The sequence below is a fragment of the Cucurbita pepo genome, chromosome 14 (genome assembly GCF_057944985.1).
Source record: "Cucurbita pepo subsp. pepo isolate OVF chromosome 14, ASM5794498v1, whole genome shotgun sequence".
In the NCBI taxonomy this organism is placed as follows: domain Eukaryota; kingdom Viridiplantae; phylum Streptophyta; class Magnoliopsida; order Cucurbitales; family Cucurbitaceae; genus Cucurbita; species Cucurbita pepo.
Window position 1 is genome coordinate 7,979,926 of NC_141811.1, and position 15,909 is coordinate 7,995,834.

Sequence of the window (15,909 nt, forward strand, 5' to 3'; positions counted from 1 at the left end):
GTTTGAATAAAGGGAGACTCAACTCCTTATGAAGACGACTGATCCTACTTGAATTCTTTCACTCTGTAAACTCAATAACAACTCTCCCTATCCTTTATTCCTCGGCTTCGCTCATTATACTCTACAACTCGGTCTCACCCATTGCCTTCGGCTCTAAACTGGTTGGTTCTTGATCCGTCACCTATTTATTCACTGTAAACTAAGAAAGAATAAGAAAATGAAAGAGAAGCTCATTCACCTTAGACGATATTACCTGACCCGAAACAAAGAAGGGAGACAAGACAAAGACTCCTTCCCCTACTTCTTGAACTCGTTCTCGCTATTCAATTGCCTCTCCCTCATTGTCTCACTACTTAACTCCTTCCTATTAATGAGAAATCAATCAATCACCCATCGGTAAAGCTGCTGAGCTCATGAACCGGAACAAAACAATGAGAGTGAATTCAATCCTTCACCTATTGATGAATGAGAGAGAGTTAACTGTCAGACTCAACTCCTTTCCCTGTCGGTAAAACAGCTTTGCTCCTTGACCTTTACAACTCGGCTTGGCTTATCTTACCTCCTTCCCTTGAACCTGAGAGTCAATTCCTTGCAGCTCTCGCGTAACCTTTGTTACAATTAGAAATAGTAGAAATAAGAAGAAGAAGATATTCCTGTCTCGTGTTTGAATGAAAAAAGGAACCTGAACCGGAACCGCTTGTATTCCCTGAGCTACTGAACCGGAAGGGAAGTCAATCTGAAACTCTCGATTCCTTCTCCTTAACCTCGTAAACAGCATATTCCACTGTCTGGGTAACCCCATGTTCTAGTTTTCTTTTAAAAGAAGTTAAGACGAAAGAGTCATTCGAGTTCAGACTCAACACCTCCTGATCCTATTTCATCAGACTCAACCTCCTGATCCTATTTCTCATTAGACTGAGCCTCCGTCACCTATTTATTCACAGTAAACGAAGAAAATGAAAGAGAAGCGACTGCCCCTGTCGGTAAAGCTATTCCATTGCCTTCCCCTCGGGCTCCTATGTTATTCCTTCAAACACGAACAGTAAACAAAGACTCAACGATGAATTCTCCAGGGAAACTCTATCCCCTTCACTTTATGGGAGAGGAAAGAAAAGAGATAGTGAAACCGTAACCTTTGCCTCTATTTCAGGATTAAACAGTAAACACGAAAGATTCATTCTACTTACTACTTAACTACTGAACTTGTCCCTTCAAACACTCTTTGACTCTCTGGTCAAGAAACTAATGAACCGGAAGGGAAGTTAATCCTCGACATTAATTATCGTTCACTGTAAGTCAAGACATGAAAGAAAGACAAGAAGAAGATGAATGAGACTGAACCGATACGACCTTACCCTATTTACCTTATGAATGAAATCCTGTAAACGAATCAAGATCAATCTCCTTATTCATTCTCTTTCCCTTATTTAAGGAGGTAAACTGGAGGAAGGATTCCTTCTTTACACTCTTTCGGTAAAGCGGATGAGAAGGAAGAAAGAAAGTCGCCTTTACCGGACAGAAGAGTAAAGAAAAGAGATATAGTTCATGGAGAGTCAATTCCTTGCAGCTCCGCTCCTCTTTATTCAAACATCAGGTAAAAGACAAAGAGAAAGTCAAGATGAAACATTAATGAAATTATCCTTACACCCTTACTTAGAGAAAGAATCAGAATCAATGAATTAGCTGACGGGAGCATTCATGACGGAACCGGAACAAGGGAGGAAGTGTTTCAAGTCAAGACTCCGGATCCTCCTTCTCCTCCTTCCCCGTAACCCTTTCCTCTATGTATGACCTGAACTGATGAAGAGGGTAAACGGGCCGATTCTTCTTTCACTCTGTCGAGCTGCTTCATAGTGTTTTCGGAATCTTAGCTCTGTCTCCTTTCTCCTTAATTCTTGTTCTTGTGAGTTAGTTATTCTTTCCTGAACTACTTGACCTTCCCTCCCCTATTTATTCACTGTAAACTAAGACTGAACTTCTTATTCGTCATCGTTCACTGTCAGTCAATCCGAAACATTCTTGATCTGATTCTTCCCCTGAACCTTCTACTATTCATTTCCTCTTTTCCTCTCTTGTAAGAAACAAGCAAGAATGATGCTGAACCTTCTTTCACTCCGTAACCTATTTCTTGGTCGAGCAGCTTTCGCTCTGGAACCTATCCTAAACTTGTTGTAACCTATCAATTAATACTCCCTTTATTCATTAGACAGAACTACTTACTGATTCACCTATTGATTTGAATGAAACAGAACTACTTACTGATTAACCTATTCCTATTTCTTCTTTACTATTGAGTGAGGTAAACAAACTGTAGGATGATTCTTTCACTCAGTCTTTGTCTTCCCCTGAGCCTAGATTGAATAGTAATGAAGAAGAAACCTGTCCCTATTGATGATTCTTAAACGAGGTCAAGCTCTGTTAGTTTGTTTGCTTACTCGGGTTGGTTGAACTATTGTGATTCATTCTCCTTCACCTGACCCTCTCCTTCTCTGATCTTTTCTTTCCCCAGTAAACTAAGCATATGAGATTCATGCTCCTGAACTCCTTCCCCTATTGATTGATTCCTTCTCCTTCAACTGATTGAATTCAGTGATTGTTTGTGTTATTCTCAGGAAGTTCTTGTTGTTCCCCTCTTTCACGGTATCTGATTGATTGAATTATAGATTCTACTTGAAAGCCGAAAGCAGCAAGACAAGAGAAAGTCAAGGAAGCTGATGAACCTGCGAACCCCTATTACCATCTGTTCTTCTTCCTTATGAGAAGTTCTTGTTCACCTCTCCCTCCTGTATGTAAGTCAGAAAGATTAATTCGACTTATTAACCGAGACCCTGAACCTGCCTGATTGAACTACTTAACTACTGAAGGAACCTTCTTTACTCTGTCTTGAATTCAGTAAAGCTATTTGAAGAACCTGAACGGAACCTATTTAAACAATGAATGAAATCCCGAACTGTAAACAAAGCCAGCCGAAAGCAAGACAAGATTCCTGAGAGTTTACAGGAAGGCAAGACTAAAGATTCATTCTCCTCAACCTTAAACCTTATACTGATTGAACCTGAACAAAGAAAGAAGGGAGACTCCTTCACCTATCGGTTGAACAATTCCATTGCCTGAACTACTTACTCATTCAGCTTTGACTCTACTATTCCCTGACCTACACCTTCTGGAACTACTCTTGATCCTTTCTTGCTTTCACTCTTGAACAGTAAATAAACTCGGGAAAGAAGGGAGAGTCAATTCCGATTCAATCCTGAACCTTTATCAATCTCCTGAACTTGTCTGTGGGTAAAGCAATTCCATTGCCAGACCCTGAACCTCGTAAACTCGGTTTCATGTCTTCGCCCCTTCACCTCTACAACTATCTCTCTCCTTTTCTTTTCCGATATTCCCTTTGCTACTGAATCTGACGAGAATGAAAGAATCAATGAATTAGCAGCTTGACTTACAGGAGAAGAAATCAAAGAGAAAGGAAAGACTAACGATGAATTCTTGATCTTCTCCTTTCTTGAACTGTAAACACTCAACGAAAGACTAAATGAAAGAAACGAATCATGATCCTTTACTGTGTTTGAATCAATGAATTAGCTGCTTGACAGGAGAGCTACTTACTCCTATTAATGAGAGTGAACTCCTTCGCCTGTCGATCTCACAGCTTTCGCTCCTCTCTCTATCGGTCTCACTGCCGAAGCTCGTTCGCCTCATAAACTCAGTCTCACAATTTTCGCCCCTTTTCCTATTTATTCATGAGGCGTAACTGTAAGACAAGACTCAACTACTTCTTCTCCTCAAGCTCCTACTGATTGAACTCATGAGACTGAACCGATATTCCCATCTGTTATTGAAGGCGGTGATGAGGAAGGAACAGTAAACAAAGACTCAACTCAAGATTCATTTGAGTGAACTCCTTTCTTTCACTCTTTTACTCGACTGTAAACAAAGGTTGAACTACTTCTTCTCTTTCTCCTTATGCTTTTAAGGAAGGTTTAAGGAAGGGCTGAAGAAGACTTAACATTAATATGATGAGACTGAACTCAATCACTTGAAGAAGAGTAAACTCGGAAAACTGGAGGATCAGCTCCTGAACTACTAAACCTGATTGAACTGCTCTTGATCCTGAACCGTAACCTAGTTATTGATTTAAGGAAGGAAAGACTCTATCTACTACTTCTTCTCCTCCACTCCTTATGAATGAGTGTGATTGAACTCGGTAAAGCAAGCACTAAGAGTAAGTCAAGAAAGATCAGGTCAAGCTATTCCATTGCCTGCCCCTTCCCTTCACTACTGAACCGTCACCTATTTCCCTAATTAATGAACCTGACCTTCAGTTTACAGTCGAGTACAAAAAAGATAAGAGAATGAAATCCGGGAGACAAGACAAAGACTTCTGATCCTTGTTCTCCTACTGATTGAACGAGTTGTAAGTGTTTGAAAGAAGGGAGAGTAAGTAAATCAAAGACTCCTTATGAATGAGAGGAAAGACTGAAGCAAGACAAGAGAAATTATCCTGATCCTACTGATCGATCTGATTGAACTCATGAGACTGATTTCACTCTGTAAAGCATATTCAGTTGAAGTAGCTCTTTTCTTGACCTTACTCTCCTGTAAGAAAAGAAGAAGAAAGAAGAATGAGACTGAACTACTGAGAAGAAAGGGCTTTTTATAGAGGTTGAGTAAGGGGGGCGGAGCTTGAGGCTTCTCAGCCGCAGGAACAGGGAACGAATCCTACAAAAATGGAATGAGTTCGCAATGACTACCACAATCAGCCCCCTCATCACTGACCGCTATTTTTTCTTGGTGGGAGTGAACAATGGTTTTTCTGGCGTTCCTTTCTATTGATGAAGAGGTGACCTCGTGCTCTTCAAGAAATTCAGGCAAAGGCCCCCCGAGCCTGAGTTTACCGGGGATCTTAGAGGGGCACCCAATCAAGGCCGCCACCCTCGCCCTTTAGAGATAGGAGCGATGCAGCGAGACCGAGTTTACAGTGAAAGAGGATTGAATGAATTTCCTAGGTTCAAGAAGGATTTCATATGCGAGTTAAGGAGAGAATGCCAAAACACTTTCTCAACCAGAATGCATCAACAAAACAGCCCTTACATATGTATCGTCGTGGCATGAACTTTGTCAAGAAATTACGGGACTTCCTATTGATTTTGATTAGTTCCAGCTTGTTGAGAGTTCTCTTTTCTTTCTAGACCGAACCCTTTTTTAGGCCGTCTCCTGAAACACCTTATCCCGCATGTGCTTTCAGAGCCCCCCACTCATTCAATGACTTGCTTGTGATTGCAGCCATTCCCCGAAAAGGGAGAGAGGAGGGAATCGCCTGCTCCCGTTTATGTGACGAACCGAACAACCTTACATCTCGAACTCATTCTCCATTACGTGGTAGATATATCTATCGATCCGAAGAACTGACTTTCAGTTGTAAGTCATCTATTCTGCTTCTATCTAAAGTGATGCTAGGTTGCTTCACCTTCACCCTGAACAAACAAAGATAGGTGCAGGTGCGCTTCGCTCGGCCACATGATGAACATGTTTTGAGCTAACTGCATGTCGAGCGGCGGAGCTTGTGGTCACTCCTCGCTTGTTCCAATCCTAGTAAAGAGCCTCATATCCGATTCTATACAAAATATGATATTCAATTCTAGCCCTTACTAGCTCTTCGCTTTGTTGTACAAAGAGCATGCCCGAGGGGGCTACTACGCTCACCGCGCACTTACATCACCACCAGAGCTTGGCAACCGCTTCGCCCAGCTCCTACTCCTACCACGAACGTCGAATCATCATGTGGCTGCTAAAGCAAGCTAAGCTTCACACGGCGGACAAAAGACTCAAGGCCCAAGGATCCACACCAGGAGAGCTTTTAGACCCTAAAATGCCCATTCTCAACGAGTTACGAAGTTATACTCATTCTCACCGCTTCTTAAGCCGAAAGAAAGCCGGGCAAGAATCTCGGTAGTACGAAGGGTAAGTAGAATCGTATCTGGCAGTGGTTCTTCGGATCGATCACAGATTCTCGGCCCCGTCGTTTGGCTTCCACTACAGTTGAACTCAATTGTTCTCCTACCCTTTACACAACCGAGGGGAGGACTCATGTAAACTTCTTCCTCTAGGTCCTCGTTCAGGAAGGCATTCGGAACATCTAATTGGAACAGAGGCCAATCTCGATTCGCTGCAATAGAGAGAAGGAGACGAACAGACTGAATCTTGGCTACTGGGGTGGGGTAAATAAATAAGGGCTTCCTCATAATCGAGACCATATGTTTGAGTCAAGCCTTTAGCTACTAGCTGTACCGACCTTTTCCTCCTTTCTCCCATAAAGCTTCCCTGAACCCAGCCAGTCCCATATCCAATTAGTAGAGAGAGAGATGGGGAGACTCAAAAGTCAGACAAATGCGCATTTCCTCTCTGAATCAAGAGGTATCAGATCGAAGTAACATCAGTCATGTATTCTAATTTCAGTGATTTACGGGAGAACAAAGTGGATTGTTGAGCCAATTCTAGCATGAGAGGACCCATGAGAGAGACAGAACACTGTTGGATGCATTCCTTCGATAGAAGGGCTTCCCCCCATCTCAATTGATCAGTCTTCGGGCAGTAATCTCGTACTCTCGACCGGCTCGAACCACTACGTTATCCATGTTCCGGTGAAAGAGTGAAAGAAAGGAGAAAGAGAAGTTAAAGAAAGAATAAATAAATAGAGGAAAGAAGGAATCAGAGAATGAATCTTTCCTATTGATCTTTTACAGTGAAGGGGAAGGAAATGAAAGCGAAAACAAGTAGCTCTTTCCTGAACTGAATTACCTGACCGGAACCGAAACCCTTAACCTCGTAAACTCGGTAAAGCAATTCCATTTCCTGCCCCTATTCGAGTTTACAGTGAAAGAAGGAAATGGAATTGTGAGACCATAAAGAAGAGGTGAAGGGGCGAAGCCGTGAGACCGAGTTGTAGAGGTGAAGGGGAAGAGAAAGAATGAATAAGGAGTGTTTACAGGAGAGGAAAAGAGTGAAATCAGTAATAGTTCGTCCTGTTCAGTCTCTCTCTTCTCATCGGAATTACCTCTACTCTAAAATGGCCCTAAAAATAGGGTAAAGCATCGATTTGATCCCAAAAAAAAGGGAGAGGATAGGATGAATCTTGTTTTTTGAGTCTTTACAGTCGAGTTCCTGAGCGAAATCAGGGAAAATGGACTCTTTTATCCCCAAAAATAGGGTAAAGATAGACTTTTTAATCAAAAAAATAAGGGAGAGATAGAATGAATCTTGAGGATTGACTTCCAGTTCACTCTCATGTTGAGTTTCGTTTCGTCTTGCCTTAATAATGAATGAATTACCTTTACTCTCTTTTATCCCAAAAACTAGACAGGGGATAAAATTAGTGCATTAATTGTCCTAACACTTAAAAGGGTTCAATCAGTCCCATTTAGCCGATTTGGAACTCTTTGACCCCAAAAATACACGGAAATAAGGGAAAATGGACTCTTTTATCCCTCAAAATAGGGGGGAGGATAGAATTTCGTTTCTTTCAGCGGCAGCTATTAGGGAAAAACCTCTTTTAATGTTTTACCCCTATGGTGGATACAAAATCTTTTCTTTCAGCTCCAGCTATTAGGGAAAAAGGTCTTACGAACTTTTACAGTCATATGGGATAGGAAAGAATTTATTGAAGCTCCCGCTATTAGTGAAAAAGCGATTACGAACTTTTACCCCTATATAGGATACAAAATCTTTTCTTTCAGTAGCTTTTGTTAGTTCAAAACCTCTTACGAACTTTTACAGTAGTAAAGTGTCAATTTCTTTCTTTCTTTCTTCTCCCCTTATTCTAGAACAACTGTAACTATTAGTGGGATAGGTTGAGTCTGATTAATGTGGCATCTCCCTTCTTTCTCTACTCTATCTCGAGGGAAGGTGAAGTAGTTCAGTCTCTTTCCTCTCCCTCCCTTCTTTGTTCCGATTCCGGTTTTCTTTTCTCTTTCTTCTTCTTTTCTTACTGTGAAATCTGGTTCAGGTTTTCTCTTTCGAATTTACTCAAAGTTCACTCTCATTCATCGATAGCCTTTACTGTTTCAATAAGGGAAGGATACAATTTCTTTATTTCTGGTCTTTACTGTCTCATTCATCTTTCTTCTCCCTTCTTTCTTTAACTGTAACCTCGTTCAATCTGGTCAGGTCATAGAGTCGAGTCAAAGGTTCCGTCCGGTCAGGTAATAAATAGTGGAGGTTCTGGTTCCGTAGCTTGACCTTTCATCCAGCTTACCTGGTTCGTTCAGTAGTTCAGTCGAATGAATTGAATATGCTTTACCTAGTTCAATTCGGGGAAATTCACTCTTTGACCTCAAAAATACCCCAAAAAATAGACAGAAGATAGAAAAAAGAAGAAAAAGTCTTTAAAGGCGTTTACTGTTCAAGCAAGCAAGAAAGAGGAGCCCTAGGTTCAGGCGTCAAATGGATCGAAGAGGCCTTGAGCGGAATGCGAACTTGCTTCCGTGATTAGCATGAGATCGTTCATAGGCAGTAGAATCCGACCGCTGCTAGTCCTTGCTTCAATGCAGCGAGACCGAGTTTACAGTGACTGAGAGTGCTTCAATGCATTCCGAGCCGCTTTCTTTGGCTCAGTAGGCTTTGACATTCTACTTTTAGAAATATAATAGTGACTTTGGCATGCTAGAAAGGAAGCATTTCGCTGTGGTTCAAGATCCTTGATTGAGTAGATCCAGAAGGGAGGGAGTTGAAGTGATCCGAGGGGAGAGGGAAAAAGCAGTTACGGGGTTTGAAAAGGAAACTGTACCGACAGCGCGAACTCTAAGGTTTGGCTTTTTCTTTTATTTACTTTAGTCAATGTTGCATTTCGAGTGCTTGGTTAGATCTCCTAATGTATAACTCTTAATGCCCTAGGATTGGATTCAATAGTAGTCACTAGCTATCAATAAGAATTTTCAGTGTGAATAAGCTAAAGAGGTCCCGAGGACTTGGTAGCTCTATATCATCCGTATCACAAGATGATTCAATTCGTTATCCATACGACGCAAACAACGAACAAATTACCGCTTCATTATATTATGTCTTCCTGTAGCTGCCATTTAATTGACTTTACTAACCAACCCTCGCAACGGCTTCTTTCTTTTTCAGCTCTAGTTCTCACGCATCCTAGCTTAAACTTAAAGATATGAGTTTCTCTTTGAGCGCAAAGGGGTTTGCTGAGATCAAATGAGATATCCCAACCTTTGATTGTCCAGCCAGTTCCCATGAACCAATTACTTGACTTTCAACTTGACTTTAAAGGATACCATCCCGAACTGATAAAGGATCCACTAGGCAGAAAGAGGATTGATTCTTATCCGCAGTAGAATCAGGACATCTATCAGATGATTGATTATTGCCATTTTCTTGACTTTATTACTTTACAGGGCATTGACTGAAACTAGACTAATAAAGCTCGAAAAGGATTGAATGGAAATGAAACCCAAACGAAAGCGCGCGGATATATAAGTTCTATATAGAGAGCTTACCAGACGAAACCAGGCCTTTCTGACTTTCTTCTTTATTAAAGGCTGGAGTAGAAGGGATAGTAGACCCGAGAGCTGCTAGTATTAGAGCACACCAGCCCTCATCGAGACAAGAGACCATACATTAACTATGACAAGAACATTCAATGGTCTGCCTCATCAAAGAAGCTATCGACCACTGTCTTCTAGAAAGAGTATAAATAACATCGCCAAAAAAAGTCAATCAACGAGAGTAAGAAACAGAATTGACAAAATTAACCAGTGAAAAAGGCAATGGAATTGTTTGTGTTCCTGGGAATATAAAGGAGAAAGAGCAATTCATCCCTTTGCTTTATATATTTCTTGAGTTAGCGCTAGGATTGCGTAGCGAAATGTAGTCGAAATACAGCATTGGACAGAAATCATGAGGCAATGACATGATCGATGAAATCAAGGAGTTTCCCGATAGGTTTTTATCCCTCAACTGAATGCGCCTTACCAGACATATAAAATGGGGAAGAATGTCTTTTAATCGAAAAGTTTACTGAGTCAAAATGGGTAAAGGAAAGGCATTGGTTCGCTGTTGGACATAAGACTCCAATTCATTCTTTCATCTTTTCTATGATTTCTTACTAATCATGTAAACAGAGACCCTTCTAAAGTTCCAACTCTCTTATCCCACCAAGGTGTTCAGATCCATGTCATCTTACCTGGAGCCGATCAGTTGGTCTTATAGACACGAGACTGAGAGTGACTTTCCTCCCCTCGTGCTCTTTTCTGATTCTGATCAGGGACAGATTCCACCTTCCCGTCCAGATCTAGATGAGCCTGTAAGTTAACTTCCTTCTTTCCATAGAGCGAGAGAATGGATTGATTGGTATACGATCTTTCCCAGAGTGGGCGGTATCCCTAGCAGTAAGGTTTCCATAGGAGGTTTGGCTATTTTTGCTTTTGAGAAATTGTATTGTGGGGGTAGGATTCGTAAGTATAAGTACTAGCCTCTTTTCCAGTAAGTTGTGTTACATCCCCTTGAATTCCTGCTATTCGCAGAAGAGTGGATATTGAGACTCTGTAAAGGAGAGGACTAGTGGATAGGGTCAGATTTGATAGGTTCCCCATCCAAACGAGATAAGATAATAGGGTGGAAAGACTTTCCCGAGTCTATAATTCTTTGTCGAATTCCGCCCAGTCTTGACTGCCGAGTTTTCCCTTTTCGCCCTTAAGCAAAGCCAGAGATTACCTTGGGTATGTTGGTGACAACAGAGAAATTTAGTATCATTCTTTGAGAGGAAAGAACTTAGAAACAACTATGAAAGAATGCTTGTTTGATTTTCAATGCCTTCCACCAATGCCAACATACATATATATAAGTGATTTGGGACATTCCCCATTTCCATCCATTATCCAAGAATACATGTACAAGTGACCCTTCAACAGAAAAACATGCACCTATCTAATTAGGAACTAATGAATCTATTCATGTATCTACTAGTGTCCCTTCCCTCCCTTAAACTGAATTCTGCGTAAATCTGTTTAGGACTGAACTTCATCTTCTTGATATACATCTTGGATTCTGCACATCCCCATCTTTCCTTTCTTCTAAGCTTCTCGAACAATGGTTGTTTCAAGGGCTTTGTGAATAGGTCTTTCATCACTTCGGCTAAAATTGAGTGAAATAATGCCTTCTTTACACAACGCAAGAAATGAAATCGAACATGTGCTTACTCCTTCCATGCAACACAGGATTTTTAGACAACTTAATAGTTGACATATTATCACAATATATAACCGTCGTACCTGGTTGTTTCTGATTAAGAATTTCAAGCATTTTTCTTAACCAAATTGCTTGGCACGAGCATGCTGCTGCTGCCCCAAATTCTGCTTCTGTAGTTGAGATACAATAGGTTGCTTCTTTGAAGACCAGCAAATAGCTCCTTCACTCATCATGAAAATACTTCCTTCTGTACTTTGACGATCATCTATATCACCTGCATAGTCGCTATCTGTATAGCCAACCATCTTCGGATCATCTTCTTTCTTGTAGAATACCCCCAAAGAAAAAGTTCCTCTCACATAACGAAGTATCCTTCTTGCTGCATTGAGATCTTTTTCCGTTGGATGCTCCATGTAAGGACTTATCATACTAATCGCATACATGATGTCTGGTCTTGTTGAAGTTAAGTACATCAAACTTCCCACAATTTGTTTGAAGTACCTATTATCAACCTCTCGCCCTTCAATATCCTTGTGCAACTTCAAACCCAATTCTGATGGAGTTCCAAATGTGCACTCATCCAATTTCAATCTTTCAAGTCATTCTTGAGCATATTTCTTCTGACAGATAAAGTGACATGCGGGAGTTTGAGTAACTTCTACTCCAAGAAAATATCTCATCAAACCAAGATCTGTCATTTCTAATTCCTTCATCATGCTCTTTCAAAGATTTCTTCATTATTGCCAGTAAATATTAAATCATCAACATATAAGCAAATAATGAGAATGTTACCTCCCTTTTCAGTTTTCACATACAACCTATGTATGTTCATATGGGCATTTAGTGAATCCCATCTTTTCAAAATGAGAATCAATGCGACTGTACCATGCTCTCGGAGCTTGCTTCAAACCGTACAAAGCTTTCTTCAACTTGTATACTTTTTCTTCCCTCTTTACCTTTTTGATTGAACAAAACCTTCTGTCCACATATACCTCTTCTTGAAGCTCTCCATGTAAGCCGATTTCACATCAAGTTGATAAATAGGCCATGATTTCTGTGCTGCAATAGACAAAATTATAAGCCTGATAGTATCTTGACGTGCCACTGGTGCAAATACCTCCTTATAATCAACTCCATACTTCTGCTTGTATCCTTTTGCAACGAGTCGCGCCTTGTACTTATCCACCTCACCGTTTTCATTCAACTTGGTTTTGAAAACCCATTTGACTCCGATTGTTTTATGCCCTCTAGGAAGATCAGTGAGCTCCCAAGTCTTCTTCTTCTCTATGGATTTGATTTAACTGTCCATGGCTTCCTTCCATTTCTTCTCCTTTACCGCTTCTTCATAGACAATTGTTTGTATCACTATCCATAAAGAATGCAAAATAAGCACTATCACTTGAGTCATAGTCCATCTTATAATCAACCATCCAATTTTCTCTCTTTCTTGTTCTTGGATTTCTTTGATTATGATCATGATCTTCTTCTACTGGTTCTTCTTGTTGAGATTGTGATGATCTCTCTCTCTCTCCATGCTCATAGTGAGGCTGAATAGGGGCTGAAGCTTGTTCTCCTTCAAGATCTACAGGAATCTGCTGATTCACAGTGATCTTTTCTTCCCATGTTCAACCAAGTCTGATTTTCGTCAAAGATTACATCACGACTTACCACCACCTTCTTTGTCACAGGATCATAGAGCTTGTACGCCTTAGAAGTCTCGCTTACTCCAAGGAACACACACTTCAAACTCTTGTCCTCAAGTTTCTTCCTTTTCTCATCAGGAACGTGTGCATATGCTATGCACCCAAAGATTCTAAAGTGGTATACTGTAGGTTTCCTTCCGCTCCATGCTTCTTGTGGAGTCATATATATATATATATATATATATATATATATATCTCTAAGAGAAAAAGTAGGGCTCCGGTTGAGAATGTGAATGGACCACACGACAGCTTCTGGCCAGAATTCCTTCGGGACTTCTCCTTTCTTTATTTAGTCAACTTTGAACCATGTTGAGAATGGTCCTATTTTTCCTTTCAGCCACACCATTTTGTTGTGGTGTATATGTTGTTGTTAACTGCCTCCTTATGCCCTTCTCTTCACAAAATTGAATAAACTTGTTCTAGCAGAACTCTCCACCTCTGTCAGTTCTTAAAGCCTTGACTCTTCTTCCAGTTTCCGTCTTCATAGTAGCACAAACTTTCTTGAAGCAATCAAATCAGATTTGGCGTGCAAGAAATCAGTCCATGTTTTTCGACTAAATGAGGGTCATGAAATATTTCTTGTTACCATTTGATGCTGAAGAGATGGAACCACATATGTCTGAATGAATCAACTCCAAAATCGCTTTTTCTCTTCTTTCTTTTACGGCGGATGGAAAAGAATTTCTTTCATGCTTTGCTACTACACAGCTCTCGCTAATTTCTGTTGGAGGAGTAATGTAATAAATATCAAGCAACCCAATTACCATCTTCTTTGAAGACAACGTCTTTCATCCTTTTCAGTGTAGATGACCATACTTAAAATGCCAAAGCCAGTTGGTATCTTCTTTCTTCACCATCAAACTTTTGGCAACGATATTTAACGTCAACGGATATAGACGGTTGGTGGTCATCTTCATCTTAGCAATCGATCCTCTTTTGGAGTCATAAATCTCACATTCATCATTTTGGAATGTGATCACATACCCCTTTTCTTGTAACTGACCGATACTAAGTAAGTTGGCCTTCAGATCAGGAATGTAGAATACATTTGAAATAGACTCTACAAAGCCATTTCTAGTCTTGATAGGTTCCTTTCCCCATCACTTGGATGGTTGTTGAATTGTTGCCAAGAGAAACTGTAGTATGAAAATTAGCATCCAGAGTTTAGAAGAATTCCTTACAACCTGTCATATGGTTGCTGCATCCAGAGTCTACAACCCATACATCTTGATCTGCAACCTTCATAGCATGGAATGACATTAACAATCTTTCTTCTTCTCTTCTCTCCACAAAATTGGATTAATCTCTTTTCTCCTTTTGGAGCCAGCCTGGTATAGCATTCATTTTTATAATGTCCAAGGCGTCCACATCTGTAGCATTCCACCTTAGACTTGTCAAAGTCTCTCTTGCCTTTGTTGTCATAATCGTCTCTGACTAGATCTGCTGACCTGCCAACATCTCCACTTCTTTCTCGACTGCCTCTCCCACGACCTCTGCCTCCTCTTATTTGCCCTCTACCTCTAGAGCTTGAAGTTTCACCTGGTGTGGATATCGGCTGTCATCTCCTCTATTGCACTTGTATGATTGAGCCTATGCTCATGTACTAACAAGGAGCTTTGGAGTTCATCTATTTGCATCTCTTCGACATTGTTTGCTTCTTCGATAGAACATACAATGTAATCTCACTTTGGAGTTAGATAGAGCTAAATCTTTTCTACGACCGCAACATCCGTGATTGAATCACCATGCATCCTCATTTGACTTGCAAGACTCATAACCTTGTCAATATAATCATTCACCGTTTCTCCCTTTTACATTTGGAGAATTTCAAAGTCTCTTCTAACCGCTTGAAGTTGAGCACGCTTTACTCTCATTGAGCCTTGATACTTCCTCCTCATAGAATCCCAAATTTCCTTGGATGTCTTCTTCTTCAGCATTGTTTCCAAGATAGTCCTATCACATGGACTGAAATAAATAGTTCTTGACCTTCAGGTCCTTCAACTTCGATGCTGCCAACCGTTGCTGTTGACCAGCTGAGAGTACCTCGCCTTCATTGCTCTGAATAACCCGTCTCCACCATATAAAAAAACTTCTTTGATCTGACCATAGTGACCATCGAATGGCAGGCTGAACGTAGCTCTCAACTTGTCTTTCTGCTCCCATTCTTGCTGCTGCATGATTGCTCTGATACCTGTTGTTGGTGACAAGAAATTTTGTATCATTCTTTGAGAGGAAGAACTGACTTTGAAAAAACTATGAAAGAAAGAATGCTTGTTTGATTTGAAACCGCAACACCAACTGGAACCACCCATTTCATTGCCTTTCATTCTTAAGCCATCCCGCCAGCTTCTTCAAGTCATTCAGATTTGGGACCTGCACTTAGTGGTTTTCCCTGAAACTCGTCTATGTCCTTGTGTGTGTGATCAGCCAGCTCAAGTTGACCAGAGCCTATAGTATTAGTATTTAGTAGAGTCGTGCAGTGACGGTAATCAAATAATTGATTGTTATAAATAGGGCTAGTAAGTTCAAGTTGAAAGTTATTGTGGTTGGTAATTGCTATCCTTTGGACCGGAAAAGCAAGTTCTCACGCTTTCGAGTGGGGCTCATGCTTCCACTTCTAATTCATATACTCTTTATTTCGGCCATTTAAATCAAACTAACTCTCAACTATTCTAACTTACCGTTTAGGAGGAGCAAAAATGAGTTAGAATGCCGGAGATAGACGAGGGCCAACATATTGAAAGCTTTTTTAGAGTTGATAGATAAATCAAATAACGGGACAAAAAGATCTTTAGTTTGACTTTTCTAGGTTATGTTATTAGGTAACAAGCCAACAAGCAGAGGTTGAGAAAGATCAGTCTCAGTCCCCCCCTTGTGCCCTAGCCTCACCTTGTGCCGTCGAGTTCTTTCGATCCAATGGCGCTACAAAGGCCGAATAGTATGATTCACGCATCCAATCTCATTTCTCTTTTTACATCAATCAAAGCCTTCCTTCTCATCCCTTATCATC